This window comes from Triticum dicoccoides, chromosome 5B (genome assembly GCF_002162155.2).
Source record: "Triticum dicoccoides isolate Atlit2015 ecotype Zavitan chromosome 5B, WEW_v2.0, whole genome shotgun sequence".
NCBI lineage: Eukaryota > Viridiplantae > Streptophyta > Magnoliopsida > Poales > Poaceae > Triticum > Triticum dicoccoides.
In genome coordinates, this window is record NC_041389.1 from 22397004 (window position 1) to 22405207 (window position 8204).

The following is an 8204-nucleotide window of genomic DNA, read 5'->3' on the forward strand; positions in this document are numbered from 1 at the left end:
ATCTGGGCAAAAAGATCGTCGGCTGTGATGATGTTTTTGACAGCGCCGATCGCCGCCACCACGGGGTCGTAGTCGCGGTCCAGTCCGGCCAGAATATAGTCCACCATCTCCGGATCAGATACGGGACGACCTGCAGCAGCTAGTTCATCCCCAAGACTTTTCATCTTCGCCGTATACGCCGAGATTGACATTGAGCCCTTCTTGGTATTGGTGATGGCGATTCTCAGATTAGTAATCCGAGACTGAGATTGTGAGGCGAAGAGATTTGTCACCGTCGTCCAGAGCTCAAAGGTGGAATCTTTCCCAACAACTTGTGCAAGAATTTCTGGAGACATGGAATTGAGAAGGTATGATAGAACCTGCTGATCTTTGGCGATCCAGGGTCCGTATAGGGGATTCGGCTCTAGGGCCGTGGTCTTGTCTGCCTTCGTGATCTCCACCATCTTGGGTGGAGCGGCATCGGTGTTGTCCAGGAGCCCCGTCACCTGCGCGCCTCGCAGGGCTGGGAGGACCTGCGTCTTCCGGAGGATGAAATTACCTCTTGCGAGCTTCTCAGACGGCGGCGATCCAAGGTTGAGGGAGACGCCGGCGGAGGAAGCCATGGAGACGATGATGTGTGGTTTCTAGGGTTTTGGATCGTGGCTAGATGTATGAGAAGAGGTGGCTCTGATTACCATGAAAGATATGAAGCGTTCCTACTCCATCGAGGGAGCCGCGTGGTAGTTTATATTGATGCGTGGCCGAAATCTGACTTGACGTACAAGGTTATGACAGAAAGAGTTTGGGTAGAATACAAGAGAAGGAAGGAGGTTGAGATTACAACTCTATATTCTAACAGGATAAACTGCCGGGAGAAGTAAATACAAGAAGGCGTGCACACTGCCAGCAATAACTAAGGTCACTCTATCTGCCGGCACAACTAAACCCAGGCACGCAGTCTGCCGGGAGGCCCGTGGGGGGAGACGTAAAGTTGTTGGGCCAAGCGCGCGAAGAAGCCCAAAACGTTCGCACCAAACCCAAATATAGCCGCCGCCCCGACCAATTTTTCCCCAAATCGAACCCTCGTCCCCAACCCTCCTCCCCAACCGCGCCGCCGCCGCCGCCGCCCTACGACCAAGCCATCCGCCGCCGAGCCCCTCCGCCCACGACCGCAACTTCCACCGCCGACTCCCTCCGCCGCAGGTTGCCACCATTCTCGTCCTCGCCAAGGTCAATGCCGAGCGCCGCCTGTTCCCCGTGCCTACTGCCGCTCCTCTGCTCCTTGGTCCGCGCACGAGCTCACGCGCAGCAAGCACGCGCCACTCCCCCATGGCGTCATCGTCGCGGCCTATCCTCAGCGCCGCCCCTGCTGCTGGCCCTCACCGGCCGAGCGCCTCGCCGCTGGTCCGCCGCTCGACCTCCTTCCGCCTCTGCGCCCAAGGACGGCCTCCACCCCGCAACTCTGGTCATCGACGCCTCGCCTAGCCTGCGCCATGGCCCGTGACCGCTGCAGCACCACCGCGTCGGAGCATCCCCGTCCTTGCCCTAGGTCGCCGGCCTTTTTCTTCCTTGTCCAGGATATCGAGGCCAACATTTCCCCAGATCGGCCAGCTCTTAAGCCTCCTCCATCGCCTGTTGTTACTTTGCTCCTCTGGTGGCTGCAACAAGAGCCATTCCTGCTGTTGGCTCTCTCCTCCACTGACTACCAGCTAGAAAAATCCATCGCAAGGTAAGCCTCTCATGATGCATTCTTTTTTTGGCAGCATGATGTATGTATCGATTGTATGAGCCAGAAAAAACATTTGAATTGAATTGATGTCCAGGAGCTTGGGGTCATCTCTCATGCAATGTATTTGATTTGGTTTTGATGAATGACTGTATGACAGATTGACCCTCTCCCACTTCTGCATTGTTTTTACTTATAGATCAAATTAACGAATACATTCAGTTTCTTTGGGATGATGCACCTAAATACAGTCAAGTGTGCAATGATTAGAAATTTTGGATGCTTTGGGGCATTTCTCAGATGATCTACTGTGCCTATTCAGGTTATCAAAAAGAATACTGTGCCTATTTAGACCAGTTATAACAGGAAGGTGTATTAAGTGTAAATATCAAGGAACCACAACTGTTTGTGCATAGGTTCTAGAAAACACAATTTTTGGGGAAACCAAATCACTTAACTGCAACAATGGGGGCGGAGACCTCGAGCTAGCTATTCTGGCGCAGGGGTTGCACCGCTGCTTCATCTCGTCCTTACAGAACTACTCCACTCGGGCAACTAAAAACCCATAACGCACATACTTGGTCTTTCTTCTACTTCAAGCACCTCTACTTTGAGCACGTTGCTTAGTCCAAGGCAAGTTCTTTGTCCAATTTTCTGCTTACAAATCCTGTCTAATATTTTAAACCATTACACTGTTATGTGCATGTGGGGGAGAGGATGTTATTGGATCTGGGAGCAGCAAGTTTACAGGGGTGGATGTCTGCAGTGGAGCTCCTATTTGAGCCTGATGCACTATTCTCTGGTGGCTATATTCTGGTTTGCATCATGTTCAGGTGATATGCATCTCCTTTATTCTGTACTGCACTGTTGTTTTGTCTGGTTCAATTTGAAGCTTGTTCGTCCCAATAAATTTCTAGAGAGTTCATTAGCCTTGATATGCCCGGTCCGGCTACCGCATGGGACAACTAGCTGGCCCATCTGTTCGAGCAAAGGACAACTAGCTGGCCAAGCGGTCAGTATTGGTGCAATTTTCTGATGGCCCGCTGCTTGCACGCATCGCTCTGCAGGCCCTCATGACGTCAAATAAAACAAACAAAAAACGCATCGCTCAGGCTAAAAGAAAAACAAATGGAGCAATTACTTCACTTTATTTATTAGAGTTAAAAAATGTCCATGAAACAAAATTGAATACTATTTATAGATTAACTTATGTATAAACAAATAATCCTACAGTAGTAAGTATATAAACGGATAATCCTACAATAGGGAGAACTGGACTGAAAATTATTGTAATATCTTATAATAGAAAAAAGGTTTATGTTAGCTGTTAGAGTTACACAGGACCGTTACATAATTTAGATTTCAAATGCTACTGATGGGAAATAGTTGAACTGGTAGTGTTTTGCATATCTGAGCCATATACATTGTCCAGAAGATATAGGACAGCAAGTCCGAACTATAAGTGAGCTGCAGGCATCGTCTCCTATTTTTGTGTAGTTTCCGTACTTCCTTTAATCTTTGCAAAGACAAGCATGAGTGATATCCGTGTGCTGATTTCTAAAACCGGCACTCGTGTGAAGGTGAATATCTTCGAAAAGAAGAATGACCCAGGGAGGATAAAGTGACATGGATGACTGATGGAAGAAAAAGAGCCGACAGTGTTAGAAGAAATAATGAGGTGATAAAGTCTCTAAATGTTCTTTATCTCACGGAAGTTATTAATGTGCTATGTAGCCAAAAGGTTAACAAATATATATGTGCATGTACTCTAGGTTGTCCATTTGAAACATGTTATTAGTCGGTAATAATTATAGTTAATTGTTTATTAATAAATTTCATTGCTTCAGTGTACTCTTTTTGATGAACTCTGATAGCGATTATTGCCTCTAGGACTTCAGAATTTTGACAGGAGCAATGTTGGATCTGCTGTCACAGATGTACAGTGTGGTACATTTTTTTATGCTCTATTACTGTTTAGCTCTTCCACATATGTGAAATAATGTTTAAGTTCTGATTTTGTTTGATGGACGACAAGTGAATGACCTAAATCAAACAATCATGGACATGGGTTTCTTGAAACATATCTGAATTTTAGTTCTGAGTTCTTCGCATGTTACACACTTAGGGAAGTAGAAGAAAATTTGGTTATATCATGTGTTAGGGGATGTTCTATGTGCAGCTAGCTATTCCTAAATTGGTCCAAGACTTCATTTTCTTCAAGCATGAATAAGAACAAACAATTAAAATGGCGAGTGGAGAGACTGATGATGTGTTGCTGCTGATGCTACTCCTTTTCTTGTCCTCTGCTTTGTTGACCCTCCTCTGCACGCTATGCTGATGGTGGTGGTGCTGCTGCCGAGCTGCCCCTCCTCTTCTCTTAAGAGTCATTCTTGTTCTTTTTCTGATAGATAGAAGAACTAGATTGTGCCTTTATTGCATATTTATATTTAGCAAGAGACTATTTAGCATGCAGATGCACTTTGGACTAACCTCAAACTTCACTTCACTTTTTTCAGCTTAGCATTATAAACAAGGCCTTGAACACATCTCTTGAAGGTTTGACAAGATCTTGAAGGTGTTGGAGGTTTGGCAAGATTTGCAAGGCGTCCATACTTTTTTTTGCTCATTTTGGTGGTTATTTTAGCACACAAGCCGATGTATGCTCATTTTGGCTTTGTAGCACATCTAGAAACATGTCTTTTTTTTTTCTTTTGTGGCACAACATCCTTAATGTATCAAGAAACATGTATTTGGTCGCTTATCAAATGAAGCTTGAGGTTTTGGATGTGGCTTATACGTAACTTTGATTGAGAAGTGGTATGTATAAATTAGGGATAAGCTGGGTAGAAAATTTTGTTAGTGAAATCAATGTGATGGCATGTTAACTGCCGGGTTAACAAGGTTCTGCCGACAGTTTAATTGTCGGTGATTGTAGTTCCCATGCCATGATCAATCTGCCGAGAGAAATAGAACTGCCGGCAAATAAAACAGATAGGACAGACAAACTGCCGGGAATAGTTTATCTGCCGGGACAAGTAATCACCGGCAGCCGTTCTTGTGGCAGTTCTATCTGCCGGGAGAAACTCCCTCCCGGCAGTCTATCTGTCGTCTTAAGTGCATTCTCTTGTACAGTATCTAAGGCTTTAGCTATGCGGATCTTCAGTAACAAGCATTGACATCTCTTTTGGTAGAATTGAAAAGAAGCATTCAAAGTTTTGGCCATGTTTATAGAGCACCTAAAGCTGGCTCATTACATAAAGGAATGTATGTCACCTTTTGTGGTTATAAATCTACACTGCAATGGGAAAGCTATGCATGTTTTTCTGTTGTAGTATACTAGTATTGATAGTTAATCTGAGAGTAAGGTAAGCCAAGCTAAGGGTGCATTGTATTGCTAAAAATCTATTCATCTTAGCTATTATCTAGTGCGGTAGTGCCAACTGTTGATTTTTTTCGATAAAGGACATTTCATTGAATAGATATATCGAGGTGATACAATCGCATCGAAAGAAAGCCCGGCCTCTGCGTAGCTAGATCCACATAGCCAAAAAGTCGAGAGTGCCCGAAGAATGAAAATAATTCGGTACAAATCGAAGAAAATAAATCATGTCGAGGCTAAGGTGCGGTAGATCCTATCCGTAGATCACACCGCCATCCATGAGGGTAAAAAAAAACCCTGGTCGAACGCTCCAGCCGTGTACACGCCATCATAAAAAGGTCCCTGTCCTCCGGCCTCTACAGGATAGACCAAGTACGGAGCCATCGTGTACAAATATGAATAACCTGCATAGGAGATGAGACACATTTGTTATTAAAGATCACATCATTCCTGGTAAGCCATAATGCCCAACATAAGGCCGCCGCTCCCACGAGAATGTGTGCAGAAAATTATTTATCAATACCCCGCAACCAGTTGCCGAACATATTCCGTGCACTACGTGGTGGGTATAAATTAGAAGCTACTTGAACTATGGCCCAAACCGCCCGAGCGAATTTGCACTCAAAGAATGAGTGTCTAATAGTCTCGTCATGTTGGCAAAAGACACATGTCTTAGAACCATGCCAGTTTCGTCGTGCCAGATTATCTCTAGTTAGGATGACTCCTCTATGTAGAAACCAGAGGAAAATCTTCACTCTTAGAGGAATTTTGAGCTTCCACAATTTCCTGTTATCAACTGGAACATCACAATGAACCATTGCATCATACATGGATTTGACCGAAAATTTGCCATTCTGATGCAAGTTCCATCGAAAGACATCCGGCTCACCTAACAGTTGAATGTCCTCCAGACGAGTGAGTAATTCATTCCATGCTGCCAGGCGAGGGCCAAGAAGGTCCCTATGGAAAGAAATATCAGGGTTTTGTTGTCCTAAAACTTGTTTGATCGTGACAAATTTATGTCTGACAATCCTATACAAGCTCGGATATTGCACCATTAGTGGGTTGTTCCCAACCTGAGAACCATCCCTAACCGAGAAGGTCCCAAATTGGAAAAAGAATTCCTTGGCCTTCGTCACGCCACTCCAAAAATGTGAATCCCCGGGTTTCCAATGAACTTGAGAAATGGCATTGGATCCCACATACTTGTTGCGAATGATCTCTTGTCATACCCCATTCTCAGAGAGTAGTTTGTAAACCCACTTGCTGAGAAGAGCAATATTTTTTATCTCAAGGTCTTGAATTCCCAGCCCCCCTTGACTTTTAGGTCTGCATAATATGCTCCACCTAGCCAGTCTATATTTCTTGGATTCATTATCGCACTGCCAAAAAATCTGGATCTGAAGTAATCTAGTCGCTGGAGAACCCCTTTCGGTAGGTGGAAGAATGACAACATATATAGAACCATGTTGCTTAGGACAGAATTGATCAAGATCAAACGTCCCCCATAAGACAAGAGTTTGGCCTTCCAACTGGCAAGACGTTTCTCAAGTCTCTCTTCCACATGCTTCCACTCAGCGATAGTTAAACGCCGATAGTGTATGGGAATACCCAGATATTGAATCGGAAACTGCCCGAGCTGACATCCAAAAATCTTAGCATACTCAGGTGCTGATTCTGCAGCATCGCCAAAGCAAAAGAGTTCACTTTTATAAAAATTGATTTTGAGACCAGAAAGTTCCTCAAAAGCACATAGGAGCAACTTGAGATTTCTAGCCTTGTCTAGATCTTGATCCAAGAAAAGGATAGTGTCATCCGCGTATTGTAGAATAGATAGACCATCTTCTACCAAGTGTGGAATGACACCACTGATTTGACCGTCCATCTTAGCCCGCTCAACAAGGGTAGCTAGCATGTCGGCCACAATGTTAAACAAAATAGGAGAGGCGGGGTCCCCTTGGCGAAGCCCCTTCCTTGTCTGAAAATAGTTGCCAACGTCATCATTTACTTTTATCGCCACACTGCCTCGAGAAACAAAGCTCTCTACCCAACGACACCATTTTGGTGAAAACCCCTTCATGCGCAAAGTTTGCAACAGAAAGGGCCACTTACTTTATCGTAGGATTTTTCAAAATCTATTTTAAGAATGACACCATTCAACTTTTTCCGGTGAAGCTCATGTACAGTTTCGTGCAGGACGACCACTCCATCTAATATGTTGCGGCCTTGCATAAATGTTGTTTGAGTGGGATTTACGACATGGTCAGCCACCTCGTTCAACCGATTAGTTGCGACCTTCGTAAAGATTTTAAAACTTACATTCAGAAGGCAAATCGGTCGATATTGTTGAATACGATTAGCCTCCTTAATCTTGGGCAATAGGATAATTTCCCCAAAGTTTAAACTAGAAATATCAAGGTCTTCAGTATGCAGTTGGTTAAACAACGGAACCAAGTCTGCCTTAATCACGTCCCAAAAACATTGATAGAACTCTGCGGGAAAGCCATCCGGACCCGGAGCTTTGTTGTGTTCCATTTGAAACACCGCGGTTCGAATTTCCTCCTCGGAGAATGGGGAGGTTAGGAATTCATTTTCCGCTTCCGTAACTTGAGGGATGTCATGAGTAACAGATTCATCCAACTGAAAATTTGTTTCAGCTGAAGGTCCAAAAAGCTCCTTGTAATACTTAGTAATGAAAGTTCTAAGTGGTGCGTCCCCCTCTATTCGGCCTTCCTCCTGGTCAAGGGCGAATATGCGTTTCTTTCTATGTCTGCCATTGGCAAGCATTTGAAAGTATTTTGTATTATCATCACCTTGCACAAGCGAATCTGCCTTGCAACGTTGGTACCATTTAATCTCTTCCTCGCGTAATAGGCGGGCAATCTGTTCATTTAGATTGCTTTTTTGCTGAATCTCAACAGCAGACAGAGGCCTGTCCTCCGCTATTTTATCAAGGGAATCGATTAAGGTAGATAGTCGTAGTTTTTCTTTTTTGTAAATGCCAGCAGTATGCTTGGCGCATCAACGAAGGAATCGGCGCAAGGCGCGAATTCGATTGTTCCATCGTTGAATGGGTGTGTTACCACGAGGATGACGCGCCCACACTTTCTTAACAAGGTC

At 44.6% G+C, this 8204-nt stretch overlaps 1 long non-coding RNA gene across 2 annotated transcripts; it reads left to right on the top strand.

Annotated features, from left to right (window-relative positions):
• The first annotated feature begins 1081 nt into the window (after positions 1 to 1081).
• On the top strand, positions 1082 to 4490 carry LOC119307126. Of its 2 annotated transcripts, none has more exons than XR_005149165.1 (4): positions 1082 to 2538; positions 3286 to 3383; positions 3596 to 3652; positions 4222 to 4490. It is a non-coding gene; the product is annotated as an uncharacterized LOC119307126 (long non-coding RNA). The 2 variants fall into 2 exon arrangements; XR_005149163.1 differs by having other exon boundaries at positions 1083 to 2538; positions 3604 to 3652.
• Positions 4491 to 8204: the final 3714 nt, after the last annotated feature.